Source organism: Manis javanica, chromosome 15 (assembly GCF_040802235.1).
Source record: "Manis javanica isolate MJ-LG chromosome 15, MJ_LKY, whole genome shotgun sequence".
Taxonomy (NCBI): Eukaryota; Metazoa; Chordata; class Mammalia; order Pholidota; family Manidae; genus Manis; species Manis javanica.
Genome location: NC_133170.1, coordinates 6,460,831 through 6,478,298, shown reverse-complemented (window position 1 = coordinate 6,478,298; position 17,468 = coordinate 6,460,831). Strand labels below are relative to the sequence as shown.

At 38.1% G+C, this 17,468-nt stretch overlaps 1 protein-coding gene across 4 annotated transcripts in view; it reads left to right on the top strand.

The window, feature by feature from the left end:
- Positions 1-17,468, top strand: part of FGD4 (FYVE, RhoGEF and PH domain containing 4) — a 179,641-nt gene that overhangs the window by 23,551 nt on the left and 138,622 nt on the right. The window lies entirely within an intron of this gene.

The window sequence follows — 17,468 nt, the reverse complement described above, 5'->3', positions numbered from 1 at the left end:
TAGAATTCTCCAGTGAAGCCGTTAGGTCTGGGAGGTTTTCTTTCTTGGAAGAGTTTTGATTACTGATTCAATCTCACTGGTTATAGACTTAATTCAGATTTTCTGTTTCTTTGTGATTTAGTTGTGGTAGGTTTTGTGTTTTTAGGTATCTATTTCATCTGAACTGTCCAGTTTGTTGATGTAGAGTCGCTTATAATTCTTATAATCCTTCTTATTTCTGTAGAATTGTTATAATGTCCCCACTTTCATTTCTGATTTTAGTAAATTGTCTTCTTTTTTTCCTTAGTCTGTTTAGCTAAAGTTTGTCAATTTTTTTATCTTTTCAGAGGACAATATTTTGGTTTCAGTGATTTTGCTGTATTCTCTCCCAGTGTCTCTTTCATTTAGCTCCATTCTCATCTTTATCATTTTCTTCTTTCTGCCAGCTTTGGATTTAGTTTGTTGTTCTAGTTCCTTATGTTGCAAAGTTAGGTTGTTGATTGAGATTGTTCTTGTCATTTAATGTATTTATAGTATAAATTTTAACCTTCAGCACTGCTTTCACTGATCCATCCTATAAGTGTTAATATTTTGTGTTTTCGTTTTCATTCTTCTCTAAGTATTTTTGAATTTCCCTTGTGAGTCCTTCTTTGATTCATTGGTTGTTTAAAAGTGCATTGTTTAATTTCCACAATGTGAATTTTCCAGGTTTCCTTTCGATACTGATTTCTAACTTAGTGCCCTTGTGGTCAGAGCAGATACTTGTATGATATCTGTCTTTTAAAATCTGTTGAGACTTAATTTGTGGCTTGACATGTGGTCTGCCCTGGAAAACGTTCTGTCGAGAAGAATGTGCGTTCCGTGGTCAGGCAGAGTATTACTCTGTGTATGTCTGTTGCGTTGTTTCTTGTTTCCTTATGTCTGTCTGGTGGTCCTGTCGATCATTGTAAGTGGAGTATTGATGTCTCCAACTCTTATTGTAGAACTCTTTATTTCTTCGATTCTGTCAGATTTTGCTTTATATCTTTTGATGGTCTGTCATCAGGTAACTAAATATTTATACTTGTTATATCTATAGTTGCTGTATTGAACCTCTTATTAATATGTAATACCCTTCTCTGTCCCCTGTAACCTTTTCTGGTTCAGTTTGTTCTGCTTGATGTCAGTATAGCAGCCCCTGCTCCCTTTTGCTTACTATTTGAATGGAATATCTTTTTCTATCCTTTCACTTTCAACCTTTTTGTGTCTTTGGATCTGAAGGGAGGCTCTTGTAGACAGCATATAGGTGGATCATGTTTCTTTTAATGCATTCTGCCAATCTCTGTCTTTTGATTGAAAAGTTTAATCTATTTACATTGAAAGGAATAACTGATAGGCAGGCACTTCTGTCATTTTACTGTTTCTGTATGCTTTAGAGCTTTCTTGCCTCTTATTTCCTGCATTAATTACTGTCTCTTTTGGGCATGCTTGATTTTTTGTAGTGAGTGTTTAAATTCATTTCTCATTTCCTTTTGTGTATATTCTATAGCTATTTTCTTTGTGGTTATCATGGTGATTTCATTTAACATCCTAAAGTTACAGCACTAATTTGAATTTATACCAGCTTAACTTCAATAACATATGAAAACTCTGTTCCTTTATAGCTCCATCCTTACCCCCGTTGGTTATTGATGTCACAAAGTTCCATCTTTAAATATTGTGTGCTCTAAAACATAAACTATTAATTTAAAAAAAAAACACTTGTTTCAAATTATGTAGAAAACAAGAGTTTTACTTATAAACTGTAATTACAGTAATAATAGCTTTTACACTAATTTTTTTTCTTGGAATAGTCTCTTAAATCCTATAGAAAATTAAAAGTGTAGTTATAAACCATTGTTATAATAATGCTAGTTTTAATTATTAGTGTGTATTTACCTTCATTGAGGTCTTTATTTCTACATGGCTGTGAGTCACTTCGAGCCTAGTGTCCTTCCATTTTACTGTGCTGGACTCCTTGAGAATCTCTGGCGGTGCTGCAGGGCACATTGTCACAAACTCCCCCAGCTTTTATCTGTCTAGGAAATGTCTTCATCTCTCCTTTACTTTTGAAGGACAGTTTTGCCATGTATAGGATACTTGGTTGAGAGTTTTATTTCATTTTTTTAGCACTCTGACTATATTGACCCACTGTCTTCTGGCTTCCAAAGTTTCTGATCAGAAATTTGCTTACAATCTTATTGAGGATCCTTTGTTTATGACAATTCATTTCTCTCTTGCTGCTCACAGAACTCTCTTTGTCTTCTGAAAGTTTGATTAAAATGTGTGTGTGAGTCTCTTTCAGTTAATCTTAGAGTTCCTTGAGCTTTTGGCATTTTTATATTCATGTCTTTCATCAAGTTTGGGGAGTTTTCGGCTATATCCCTTTCTCCCTTCTTCTGGGACTCCCATGATACATATATTTGTCCAGTTGGTGATGTCCCACATGTCCTTACACTTAAATTCACTTTTCTTCCATCTTTTCCCTTTCTGTTCCTCCAGCTTAATGATTTCTATTGTCCTATCTTGAAGTTTTCTGATTGTTTCTTCTGCTTGCTCAAATCTGCCTTTGAATCCCGCCAGTGAATTTTTCATTTCAGTTATTATATACTGTTCAGTTCCAGAATTTCTTTTTTGGTTTGTTGTTCATTTTTCTGTCTCTTATTGGTATTTCCATTTGTTCACATATTGTTTTGATTTTCTCCCCATTTTCCTTTACATCTTTAAGAGTGTTTCCAAACTTCTTTGTCTAGTGTGTCTGCTAGGCCTTTTTCAGGGACAGTTTCTGGTGATTGTTTCCTTTGAATAAAACTGTGTAGCCAGACTTACCTGTTTTTTTGTATGCTGTGTGATTTTTTTGTTGAGTATTGGACATTTGAATCTAATGTGATAACTGTGAAAACCAGATTAGTTCTTTTCTGAGCCTTTCTCTGCGCGTGTGTCTGGTTACTTTCTAACTTTGCAGTGTATGCAGTAGTTTCTTAATGTCTGGCTCTGAAATGAAGGGGGAAAAGTGGGCTCTGACTCTTTAAATCCCCTGGATGCCACTTCAGCTGAGGAGGAAAGGAGGGACTTGTAACAATATGAGGAAGTTTAGCAGCAGTGGCTGCCCTCCTCCTTGCATCTCTATGACAGGAAGCAGCAGTCAGCGATGAGCCCATATCCCCAGTATTTGGAGCACGGGGTCCTTTTTGTCTACCCTGGCTCCTACAAGCTATATTCTGGCTGCTCCAGGAACATGTGAGCAGCTGTCTGCCGTGTGCCTGGGGATGGGGAATAAGTTGTTGCTACTGTGAAGAAACTGAACTTGACCTGTATTAACTTCAGTTTACCAATACTTGGAAGTTGCAAGCCTTCAACAGACTGCAGAGTTCCAAGATAGCTGTATCAGACAAAATCTGCCAGCATAATTGTTGTCTACGTGGGGAGACAGATTCCCTGATGCTTCCTACCTACTTTGCCATTTTCCCAGATCCTGTCTGTAGAGAACTTTCTCAAGAGCAGATCTTCCTACTTCAGTACAGATTGGGTACTGTCATACACATACTCAGTTCTGTGTGACCTGCCTTAAAATTTGCTTTTCCTTTTCTGTCTCTGATCACATCATTCTAGAGTCTGATCTTTTATATCACATTGTCCTTTTGCCAATTGACTGTTAGGTTTGGATGGTCACAGAATAAATACTCCATGATATTGATACCTCGAAGTGATATTTGAACTTAATTTTGAAGAATGGGTAAAATTTAGATTGGGTAAGGTGGGATTAGTAGTTAGCAAGGATATAGTCTAGATCTCTGACTGGGGAAGGTGGGATGGGAGTTGGGAAGGGTCTATTCCAGGTCTCTAGAAAGTATGAAACTATATCAAATTGTAATTAAAATAGAGGCCTCATCACATCTTTTTTTTATAAAGTCTTCTTAAAGTATTGGTTATAATTCAATAAAAGACATATATATTGTTATCCTCATTTCCCGTATGACACTTTTTTCCTTGGGAACCCCCTGGCTTTAGTCCTGGCGTCTTCCTGTTTAGCGTGGTCCTGGATAAGTGTCCTAGTTTGGTGATAAAGCATATACCCGTCTTGGAGAAAAGCAAAGTGGTGTTTAGATCGATGAGCCATCTTGCCCCCGCTTGCTTGGAAAGAGCCTGATTTGAGTTCATTTCAGATTACAACAAACATCTCACCCAAACTTCATTTTTTCCCCATAGTATTAGCAGCCTTTACTTTTTCTTTGTACACTTGCTTCTCCTCTGCCTTGTTCTTTCAGACTGTAAGCTCCAGGCAGGTAGGATTACATGCACTGTTTACCGCTGTGCACCTGGTGCCCAGCCGATGATGCTCGGTACACACCTGTCGAGTGAAGCAGTCACATGACTTTCATGGTAGTTTTGGATTTGTATCTTTAAAATACTGCAAGTGGCATTAATTAATTTCTTTCATGCCAAGAATAATTCCTAGTTTTTCTTCACTAGTTATTTGCCACCAGGGAGAGAGTTGACTTGATTAGCCTGTTTAGCTTTAAGAAAAAGAATCTACTAAAGGTAAAATATGAAATGATTATAAAAGTTGTATATTTTCTACCTTTTCAACTAGTTACTGAATTGGCATTGAAGAGTGGCATTGAGGAGAAGTTGGCATATTGGTAACGCGAGATGAGAGACAAGTTCTCTGTGGTCCACAGGCAGAACACTGTGTTGTATATAACAGTGTTCTTTTCTCTTTAACATAATCTATACTGTGAGTGAGTGAGTAATATGGGAGTGACTTGAGGGAGTAAGTGTTTTTACATTTTTCTGTTACCTTCATTAAAGCATTAGCTTCACTACTTTGCAGTTACACTACCTTAATTACACTATAGGTAATAAGCACTACAAAGTAATTAGCTTCATTACTTTGAATTGCAATACTTGTCCAAAAAGCTAAGAGTGGAAATGAGCAGCTTCCTTTGAGAGAAATGGTTTTTTTTTTTTAATTGTCAGGTTGTACTGTGTGCAAAGACTTTATGTTGCTGGTTAAAAATTTTTTAAAATATGTTTTGTTTCATAGCACATAGGATTACTTTGGGTCCATCTATCCTCACCTTTAAGTTCATCATTAAACTTAATTCAGTGCATGATGTGTGACACTGAATTGGCATAGTCTTTAGGTTTTTCTAGTTAGTGTCTTGAATTAAATCAAGAATTTTCATGTCACTCAGTTGTTTCATGATATAAAAGCATTTTGTGAGCTTAAGACACAGAAATGAAAAATTCATCTTTATTATCTAAGTGAATTTATGTGAGCCATAACATTCACCATTTCTGAAAATGTTACTGGAAAATAGCCAAAACTACCACGCCAGTCATGAGTGTCGAGTGCTGTTAGGAAAAGCAGAGTAAACCCTGCGTTCCGTCTAGGGTATGGCTGTCTCCTGTCAAAGGCATCTTTGTGGATGAAATTGGCAAGTCATAAAGTCATAACATTATAAAGGCCCAGATTTGGTTCAACTTCTGTCTTGGATTGATGCTTTGAGTCCTATTGTCCGCCCTCCTCCGAAGGTACTCACTGGCGTGCTTGTCTTTCTTCAGGACTGTATCTGTGAAAAAATACCTAACCGTCCATGGCATTGTAGGGGAGGGAAACCTTTACTTTACCTTTCAAGGTTCTTCTGGCTGGCCTAAGAATCAACTTGACATGACACAGGTGAACAGGAGAAAAAAACAAAGTTTAATTATGTCTGTATGGGGAATGCATAGATAGGAGATTCCAGACAGTCAGGGAGAATGAGGTCTGTATGTCATCCTGGACCAGGGAGACGGGGAAAGGGGTCTGGGACTTAAGAAGGAAAGGGAAGCAATTCACGGGAGTATGAAATAGACACTGTTTGGTAAACAAATGTTTGCTGGGTAACATAGAAACAGTAGGACAGAGAGGAATTTTAATAGATTTTGCTAAATTCCTCCTTGTTACCACCCCTAGTTCATGTCATAATGTTACCTTTGGTGATTGCTCCTCTGCCTGGAGCAGGTCGTCTATCTAAATTCTTTTTATGCAGCTAGAGGCAAGTTCAGAGTTTCTTTCTGAGTCTTTTGGGCCTTGATCATGTTGCGCTCAAAATAATCTGCAGGCCAAAGTGGCACATTATAGGGCGGCCTGCTTTTAGCCCCTACTGTATACACAGATTTGTAGAGACTGAACTATTCCCCACTGATGTTTTTATTGTAGTAGAATTTTAACCTTGTGTGTGAGGGCTGTTAGTATTTTAGAGGTTTCTGTGTTAATTTGGATTGCATTCATCTGAAATGTACAGCGAGTTGGATAATATATCTGAGGCCAGGAGGGCAGCGTGGCTGTATTTTGTCCTCTAAGATACTAACATTCAAACAGAGAAATCCTAACAAGGAAATGAGGATGAGTCGAGATACTCAGAGAACAGCGTGCTTTCCTTAGCAAGTACATAAAAATAATTTGTAATTAAATTCTGGGCTGAATTTTATCTTCACCCTGCTTGTTTCAGAAAGAAGGCATGTTGATGTTGAGTCAAATCAATAATGTAATGATTTATTGGGCATTGTAGCTTTCTTAAATCTGAAAAGGGGAAAACTGTTCAGGTACTTAAACATAGCACTGTGAAAAATGATGTTAATTGAAAATTATCAGCTTAATAAATAATACAAGTAAAATAATTGGCTATTCCATCTGAAGTTTAAGAAGATAACTCTCAGACTAAGCTTTGGAATTTCTGTTGTTTCTGACAAGATGTCTTCCTTAGCGTATCTTCAATTCATCCTGCATTTACTGTTTCTTATTTTAGTTCCTGGGGTGAGCCTAATTGCAGCACCCTGCTCTATGGAGTCATCTTTCACTTGTCTGTCCCTTACTACCTAGGAACTATTATTTGTTTAGTGTCTGTCTTCTCTACAAAATGATCAGCTATAGGAGGACAGAAACCATATTTTCCTCATTTGTATATTCTGAGGATCTTGAGCATAGCAGACACTTAATAAATATTTGTATAAATAAATAAGCCAGGAAGTGTCGAGTATGACCAATGTGATCTGATAAATTCCACGTGCTGTTGCATATTGTTTATTATAGGATCCACGTGGTGTAGATATTTTCTGGGGTATCTGCCAGTCGGTCTCTGAATTGCTGTTTCTCTCCCTCTTTCTAAATAGGTGGGTTTGAACTTCCGCTTCTGCGTAGCATGGAGTAGCCACATACACTCCCGCCATCTCAAACCAGAAAATAATAACAAACAAACAAACAGACAAACAAAAACCCCGACCAAATTCATGGTGTTAGGTAAAAAGAACAGTGATCCTGAGAAACAACACAATTAGGCCTGGCCATGGGAAGTCAGTGACGTGAGCCCTAAAATTCCTCTGATTTGCTGCCCTGAGAGTGCTTGCAGGCCACAAGTTAGGGAGGGGGAAGTCCCAGGGGAAGCCCAGGGGACTCTTGAATTGAGAATCCAAGGCGACCATGGTGGCTGGAACTTGTAGGGCAGAGTACCAGACAGGAGAGAGATCCTGGGAGATGCGCAGCGGGACCCTCTGCGGAATCCTGATCAGAGCACTTGCAGTGAAACTACCCGAGGCCAAGGATAACCACCCAAGACAGATGATGAGAAACAGTGCCTAAATGCTCTAAGAACATAGTGTTTTTCCTGAGCTGTGGGGCCTTGGGGAGAATATTCAGGATAGTTTTGCCTTAATAATGGTGAGTAATTAGCCCTAGACTCAGCAATGGCTGGGATCTGCCTAAAGATCAGAACAGCAAGACCCAAGAGGCACAACTGTTTCCAAGTAATTTCTAACAGCATCTTGGAATAGAATTCAAGCATATTTATAGGAGTTCAGATATATCCAACATCACACAAAGTAAAATTTACAATGCCTGGCATCCAATCAAAGATTACTAGGCATGCAGAGAAACAGGAACACAGCCCTTAATGAGGAGATCAATCACTTGACACCAACCCAGAACTAACACAGATGTCAGGGGGATCAGAGAAGGGCATTAAAACAGGTCATTGTAACTGTATTCCGTATGTTAAAAGAAAAAGTGTGGATGGGAGATGAAAAAGAACTTTTGAAGGTGGAAACTACGATATACGAGATGAAAAACACACCAGATGCGAGTAGTGACAGATTAGACATTGCAGAAGGAAAGATACTGAATCTTTAGGCATAATAGGAATTACCTGAAGTGAAACGCACTGGGGGTTTGGGGAGGCAAGACCAAGGGGGGAAATGAGGACAAGTGAGCTGTGGACAACTTGAAATGCTCTGCTCTATAGTGTGCTTGCAATCTCTGGAAAAAAGAGGAAAAGGGTGGGGGCCAGAAAAAAAATTATGCAGAAATAATAGCCAGATAATTTCCAAATTTGGTGAAAACAATGAATCTATAAATTCAAGAAATTCAGTAAACCCCAAACACAAAAATCACTTGACAGAGTTACCCAGAAATGCATCATAATCAAAACCAGTGATAAAAGAAAAATGTTTAGAGTGGTCAGAGGAGAAAAAACTCAGTACATATGGAGGCATAAAGATGGTATTTGACAGCAAATTTCACATCTGAAATGATACAAGTTAGAAAACAAAGGAGCAACATCTTTACTCAAAGGAAGGACTACAGACCTAGAATTCTGTACCACCGAAAATAAGTTTCAAAAATAAAGGTGAAATATTAAGACTTACAGACATTTTCAGACATATAAAAGCAAAAGGAATAAAAAGAATTCATCACCAAATGATGGGCTTTCCAGGACTCCGTGTGACTGGGCCTGGATGATTTGACCATAGATAGGCAGACCTCTGCTGGGCACTCAGAATATGCTACGAGGAATGTGGAACTTGGACTAGGGAAATCATATTAATATGTGAAATTGGGGCCTCTGTGCGGTAGGCCAGGAGGATGGAAGCACAGAGAAGGTTGTGGGCGAAGAAAGAAGAGTTGATGGCAGGAGACACGGAGGTGAGAAGCAGATACTCCTTCAGTTTTTGGTGGTCGTCCGACTCCCAGTTCCAGTCTTGTCCGAGGTGCAGCCCTGGTTTGGATTCTGTCAGAAACCATTCCATCTGCAGAATACGTTAACCTCTTTGTAAGCTAGCCCTACATGTTCTTGGATCCTTGCCACCAAAAAAACCCCAAAAAAGATCAGTTCCAAATTTTCTTCCTTGTTTATTCAACAAGTGTAATCGCTGTACTGGGACTCTCTCATCAAGGACTAAGAACAGAAATAATAGTCAGCTGCGAGGATTTCTAGGCCCATCATCTTTGGGATACTTGTCATGGTTATTTGCTGAACTTGAAGCCCTTGGATTTCTGTTGAGTCTTGTAGCTCAAGAGATGATGCAGCTTTTAAAGTTAGTTTCTTTTCCCACCATCAAGGGACCCAGACAGCCAGAAATTGTTGAGGAAATGAGATAAACAGTGGTAAGGGCCTCTCTGTGTTGGTTAACAGTGCAGTAAAAATGAGGGTGTAACATGTGTTCTGTTTGCTTTTCTAGCACTCTCCATAAGATGCCTTTGTGTTCTGGTTGTTATTAGAATCTTTGCTTTTGCTCTTTTGCTTTTATAAGCCTTTTCAAACTTTTTTTTTAAACTACTGATGTTTTAAAAAAAGTATCAGTGTAATAGGGCCCAGGCTCTGAGTCCATACCAAATGATGTTTTAAGCACGTTGATTCCTGTTTGTTTTTATCTCCAATCTAGTAGTTTTGTTTTATTTTTACTTCTTTAACTTAAACTGGATGGTAGTAAGCTTTGACCAAATGTTTTGTTGGTGAATATCTGAAACTGACAAGGAATCACAGTTTAGGAGCTCAGAAAATTTTCTTCTAATAGTTAGCCTTTTTGTAATCCGCAGCATTTTTGTTTCTAACAATGTATCTTGTGATTCTTTGTATTTTTCGTCCTTTCTGGGTGAAGTGACAGAGTATTTAAAAGTCTTTTTGGAAGGTTCTGGTGATCTAAGTATTGTTCATGCTTCGACCTACTTAGAATTGTTCTTTGTGCTAGAGAGTCCGTTTATCCCCAGGGTAACTGCTGCAGAACTGCATTGAAACTACCCACTTTCCAGAGCTTGTGTTACACAAACACAATGGAGCAGCGTGCAGCCAAAAAGAAGTGAGGAAGATGGCATTGTACTTCACTTCCTTGAATTAAGTTTTATTCATGGCAGTGTTTTCTATGGATTCTTTAACAATAACATTGGGAACAAGGATTTCACAGCAACCGTTGTTTGCCTGTGTCATCATCCTCAGTATGTTTGCTGCGTTGAGAAACTTTTATGCATTTTTTAATAAGACATTATACTCACATATAAAATTTTATTTTATACTTAGAACTTTTTTAGTCGTATGGGTGTATTATTGAGTATAGCAGTGTAATAATAATCCTTTAGGTATTTAAGTATCAGGATGATTGTGTTTAAACTGACAATATACATTTTTTAATTTTAATGTTCCCAGGTATTAATATTCCATTATTGTGATTGACAGCAGAATATTTGTCGTTTGCTCTTCAGAGTTGGGTCCTCTGCAGGAGACTTCCTACCAAACCATTTCAGCTTTTTAAATGCAAGTAGATATTTACCTTGAAATTAGAAAAGAGTTGCTTAAGATAACAAAATCAGCAGGGCATGTTCTGTTTGGTCTCCATCAATACTTACTTGGATTAGAAGATACGGGATGTTTGTTGAAACTAGGCATTGTGGTGAATCTCGAGGTGGTTCTTGGTACCTTTGGCCTCTAGGAGGCAGCGTGATCTCGTGTAAAGTTTCTGGACCCTGACTAAGGAAACTTGGTCCTTTGACATTTTAAGAACTCTCCTGTACGAAAATCATAAAGTTACCCTGGGAATTTAAAAAAAAAAAAAAAAGGTTGATAGAGTCCCAGAGGAGGAGATTTAGTGAATGTGTTTTTCTCTTTTGAGTGCCTTAAAGTACTTAACAAGGAAAAGAAATGAACAGTCATTGCCATAGCAGTAATCCTAACAATTGAGAAAGCGAAGGAATTAATACTTTTAATGGATGGGTGTTTTTCCATTTGCAGATCACAATCATCTTTGTGTAAATTTTCTGCAAGCATTACTGTTATTAGCAGTCGGTTTGGGGCTGTCTTATTACTACTGGTGTTTTGCTAAAATACTATTTAAGTGTTTGTTTAAATATAATTTGAATAAAGTCATTGGCAAATGTTATGGCTCTCCTAGAGCGGTCATTACAAGCTATCTAAAGTTGGTTGAAATTCAGGAGCAGTTGCATAGTACTGGATACTTTCTGGAAGTGACCAAATGTCCCCACGACATGTAACTGTTGTTGGCTTCCGGAAAACAAGGACCCCCACTGAGGTGAGCAGTGGGTGAGCAGCTCTCCGTCCTTTAGTTGTTCTGTTTTCCCTTTTCCTGTTTTCATGGCACCTGAGTAATTGCTTTTTAGTGACTTGGATGAGAGTAATACTGTAAAAGCATAATGCCCCTTGGTTCTCCTGGAATTGGCACTTTTAGGAGAATGTATTCTGTTCAAAACTAAAAGGTAGGTTCAGAAGACAAAGGAATTGGTGGGAGGATTTATTTATAACCCTATTTATGAAATTGATACTGTTGCTATTTTCATTACTTTTGGATCCGTTCAACCAAAAGCTTATAAAGTTCAGGTCATGCTCTTTCACCCTTGAATATACTTAATCCAGGAAGAATTAAAATAATCAAAAGTCATTTTGAAAGAACTGATAAATGTTAAGAAAAATTAGAGTGCCATATATTCTAAAGAAGCCCAGTAGCTCTCTTTCTGCAAAGGGATGCAGTCTCTGAAATGGAAGTCTCCGTGACACATAATCTGGCGTTTACTTGTTCGAACAGTCTGAGACTTCCGTCTTCCCTTTTTTGTGTTTGAGACAAAAAGGTTTTTAGTCAGTTAATGAGCTGAGTTTCTTTTTTTTAAATTGTTCATTGATTCCTTGTTTCTGCCTTGACAGGGCGATACTTGGGACAAAATAGAAATGGGAAAACAAAATGGTATAACTTCTGTGTTCTGTAATGAGCAGGCATGTGACTTGAAGAAATCATTGGAAACCTTTGGACCTTAAAAAGCAAAGTAGGGGTCCTATTTTCATATATTCTACATCATTAGAAAGTTACTTATATGTAAACATATAATACCTACCAAGAAAAACAGTGTCATTTAAAAACGTATTCCATTTCAACATTGTGTGTGTGTGTGTGTGTGTGTCTGTGTGTGTGTGTGTGTGTGTCTGTGTGTATACTGAATTACATGAAGGAGAAACACTGAAACATTTTATATTGTAGCCAAAGTGTGTCTAGGGTTATTTTTGTCCATTAACTTAATTCAGGACTGCTACACCTCAAATAATGATGCCTAAAGATGTCATGATCCTCTTAAGATGGGGAATTGTAGTTACTAGATCATGTTTTTACTGCTTAAAATTGTCCTCATTTTGGAACTAGTCAATTCAGTGCATACCACAAGTGTACATCACATACTTTGCAGTGTTTGTAGGGTGTAAGGGGACATTTCTGATATCCGATTTCTAGGGTCTTCTGTAAGAAAAGATGGCCTGTGGCTGGTTTGTCAAATGAATATGGGATGGTACTACTCCTGTGTGCTATTACAGCATTCACGAAGCTTCAAGAATGTCTTGTAGATGCAACACTCCAGGGTTGTGTTTGTGGGGGGGTGTTTGTATGTGTGTGTGTATGTGTGCTGGGCTATTTCACTAAAAATGGTTAGCATTTAGGCACTACTAAAAATGTTATTTATGCCCAGAACAGCATGTAACATGTATAAACAGAATGCAAATTTCAGTGGAAATCCAGAGTCCTAGGGCTAAAAGGGACTTTGAAGAAGGTCTAGGGCTTTGATTCTTGAACTCTGTTCCCAGGAACTGGGGTGAAGAGTTCTACTATTGAAATTAAATCATTAAATAATTAATAATTAAATTTAGTGACCAGATTGCTTTCCTTTCTGTTAATTAGATGATGAATAGAATTTTCTCACTTAATTTTTCACTCAAATATTTTCAAACTTTCTGCCCTCTGTCTGCGATGAAATCTGTATAGAAATTAACAGAAAAACTCAGCCCATTTTTTTAATGTGGCTTTGCTTGTGGCTGTGATTTTTTTTTTTCTAATAGGTATAATATAGTTATATTTTCTGCTAATACGAGTCCCCTGTGTGTGATAGAACAGAACTTGGTTGGTAAACCAACTATTTTACTCCCTTGAACATGTTCTGCAAAGGAGATTATGAATTTCAAGTGCTCCATCACAATGATGAGAACCAGTGTTCTGGTCTAGTGTTCTTACCAATGAGGCCCAGAGAGATTTAATGACTCAATTAAGGTCACCCACCAAATCAATGGGAGGGTAAGGGCTGTATTACATGACTTCCAATGTAATGATCATTATTCTAGATTTAATAGCAGTCCTTCACAGCTATAACCAAATTTGAAAAGAGCTCTTTTGTTTGGGGGCATTCACTTATTCTTCAGTAATACAATCCCCATTTTTGCAGATGAGGAAACAGGCTCATAGAGTTTAAGGGATTTGCCTCCGGTTTGCTGAAGTTTCTCTGCTCTAGAGAAGCTGCCAGGTTTTGTACTAGAATTGCTGGTCCTTTCTACATATAACTTGCTTCTTGGTAGGAAAGAAATTATCAACAGGAATGATGATACCTTCAGGAATCCCTTGAGTCACGGAATCACTAGAATGAAAGATTTTCAAGGATTTAGATGGCAGGAAGAGCTGGGCTCACAGACAGTTATTTGAAAGAAATTTGATTGGTAAATTGTGGTTATTTGGGGATGTTGACTGTCGCTGTTATAAAGACCACAAAAAATAAATGTAAGGCACTTAAAGACACTTTTCCATTTGGATTTATCTCTAACAGAAATTAAGACTGGGAAAAACAAGCATGTGCATTTAAAAATCTAAAAGTATTTTCAAGGAAAGTAGATGTTTTGAAATAAATTAGGTTGTGTCCTATCAGTATGAGAAATTAAAACATTGATTATGCAGATGACTCATCAAAGTGTCTTATTTATTCATAAGATATTTTCCTGCTATAATTTTTCTGTTCTCAGTTTGATATTTAAAAGAAAGAGTTCTTATTTTGAAAGACGTTCCAGTGAATAAAACCAGGTTTCACTCCTGTGGTGTCTAAATACAGATGGTCAGAGAGTTGCTGGGATTTACAGACCTAAGGATGGGCACAGGTTACTGGAGTGTGTTTCTTTCCTGAAAATTCATTGGTCATGGCATGTGCACTTTTCTGTGTATATTACACTTCCATTAAAAGTTGGAAGACTAAACCCCTAAGGAACAAACAATTTCCTGAATGGTTAAATCTTAACTTTAAAAATCTGATAGTTAGCATTCAGTGGAATAATTACTTTGCAGCTTTGCCTAACTCTTTAATATTTGAAGATTTACCTTTCTACAGAATTTGTACTGAAAATGTTGTCATGATATAGCAGTAAGTTTTAAAACTAGATGACAAAGTGATTCAGAAGCCATAGGGAAGAAGCGGCCAAGTCCTTTTTTTTTATTGAAGTATCATTGATGTGCAATCTTACGATGGTTTCACATAAACAACACAGTGATTTCAACATTCAACCATATCATCAAGTCCTCACCCCCTGCATTGCAGTCACTGTCCATGTTGTTGCAAATAGTAGTATTTGTTTTCTTTTTACGGCTAAATATATTCCACTGTGTGTATGTACTACATCTTCTTTATCCATTATCTATGGATGGGTAAATTGCTTCCATATCTTGGCTATTGTAAATAGTGCTGTGATAAAGACAGGAGTGCAATATGTCTTTTTGCATCTGGGATCTTGTTTTCTTTGGGTAAATTCTTAGGAGTGGAATTCCTGGGTCAAATGGTATTTCTATTTTTAGTTTTTTGAGGAACCTCCATACTGCTTTCCAGAACAGTTGCACCAGTTTACATTCCCACCAAGAGTGTAGGAGGGCTCCCCTTTCTCCGCATCTTTGCCAGCGTTTGTTGTTCCTTGTCTTTTGGATGTTGACCGTCCTAACTGGTGTGAGGTAATATCTCATTGTGGTTTTAATTTGCATTTCCGTGATGATTAGCGATGTGGAGCATCTTTTCATGTGCCTGTTGGCTATTTGTATTTCTTTGGGGAAATGTCTGTTCAGGTCCTTCACCCATTTTTTAATTGGATTATTTATTTTTGGGGTATCGAGTCATGTGAGTTCTTTATATATTGTGGATGTTAGCCCTTTATTAGGGGAGTCATCTACGAACATATTCTCCCATAGTGTAGGATGCCTTTTTGTTCTGCTAATGGTATCCTTTGCTCTACAGAAGCTTTTTAGTTTGCTGTAGATACTGCCATTTTATAGAGGGCAAAACTGAGGCTCAGAGAAATGAAATTGCTGTATCACAGGGTCACTATCTCAGCCTAGTTCTCTTTACAACCCATGGTCTTTCTACATATTGTTTCTGTTCAATAACTGGGCAATTGAAAATACTTTTCACGGAGATAAAGAATACAAGCAACTAATTTTTTCCAGTAGATGACTAGTGAATTTTTTATGAAGTTGTGTTTGTAATAACCCTACCTGAGGCTTCTAAGCCACACATGATGTGCGTTGTTTGTTTCTGTGTCTGGGGGCTCATACCTTATTCATCACGTTCAAAGTAAATATTGATCTTTCTGTGTTTATGTTTGGTAATAGAATATCCAATTAGGAATATTTTTCCCTTGGGAAGTTATCATATTCTGAATCAGGAGCGTATGGAGAAAAATCATAGTAACCAAGCCAGCAATTAAAGCTGGTGTAAATACAAAACTCGTTGGTTTTTGCCCTTTTCCAATGAGGGTTTTCATTGCCCCTCATGAGGCTCCAAGCTTGTAACAAAAGCTCCCAAATGTCGTCCTCAGTCTTAGAAGCTAACAAGATGAAGAAAAATGCCTCAGTGCTCAAAACGATTTTAGCAGCTGAGTTAGTGGGAATATTTTCTTTATTCATCTGTTTCTCTGCTTCTTTTGATGACTTTTTGCCAGGTGCTTTATTCATCTGCTGTGAATTTATCCAACTAGCAGAGGTGGAATTTGGAACCACATATTTGCATAGAACACTGAGAGATGCTATGAGGCAAACAGAAACCTTGGGGGAAGTTCAAGAAGTTCAAGAATGTTGTGCATTTCTTAAATCGAAGTATCTGCTTCTCTTATGCCCTTTGCCGTGTGACTATATTTTCTTTTTGCCTTTGTGAAGATTTGAATTGTGAGCTTTTTGAGTTTTGGATTTGGTTTGGTTTCTCTACAATATGAGGTGATTAATAACAGGTAAACACTACAGGTCTGTCATAGGAAAGTTGGTAGAGGTTCCTTTCCCCTTCTCCATGTGGCCTTAAATGCCTTCACCGCTTAGCCTATCGTCTGCCTTTTCTGCTGAGTGTCAAATACAGGGGTGCATGTAGAACTTTTAAGTGCTCAAGAATTAATTGCTATTATTATATTATTGTCTCTTATATGTGACTCTCTTCCTTTTCTGGTTCAAGGCAGTTAACTTTCACATCATTCACTCACACATTCTCTCCACGGTTTGCTCGCCGTTAAAGTCAATGCTGTTGAAACCCTACCGGGCGCTAGCATTTGATTTCTGCCTCTATTTTTTTCTTCTATGAGGAAGCCACTACATACTCTTATTTAAAATGAAACTTAATTTTTGTCCACAAAGGTTTCCAGCTATTTCTAAAACTAGATGAAAGGCTGGTGGCAGTTTGCAAGTGCAAAAGTCTTGGAACTCTACTTTGCTTCCAGAGGAACAGCACCCTCGTCCCCATATTATTTCAAGAAAGTAAAACCAGGCGGATGGTAAGAGAGAGAAGGTAAACACCCTGTGTCAGGCACAGGGCTTTACTGCATATAAACACTGTAGACTTTTTCCTCCACTTACGTAGGAGGAAACTAGGCTTCCGAGAATTTAAATGTCTTTGCAAGGTTATACCCTCAGTAACTGGTAGAGGAGGGATTGGTTTCTGAGTCTTGTACCATGGCTTTGATTTTTCTTGAAAAAGACCACCTATGTACAATGTAAAAGCCTTGGCTCGGCTCTGCCACACGGTGGGCTCTTAATAAGTGTAGACTGCCCTCTCCTTCCCTCTCTCTCTCTTTCTGAACTTTTCTGCCTCACGGTGAAAGCAGCTATTAAACAAAAAAAGATTTAAAGCAGATTAGCTCAGTATTTCCCCCTCCTTGGAAGAAGGGACACCTTGAGGCAGGGAAAGGAAACGTGCTGCACACCCACGAGGCCGCTTTACCCCTTTCCAGCTGGACCCCAGGGGCCCCACTCCCGGAGAACTTTCCTATTTTGGCTGTAACTGGGAGCGGACAGCGCTGCAGAAAGCTCGGGGCAGTTTGACACCTTGTTAGTAACAAGGGTTATTAAAGGTTTCTTTGACGAATTTTTTCTTTAATAAGTAAGCA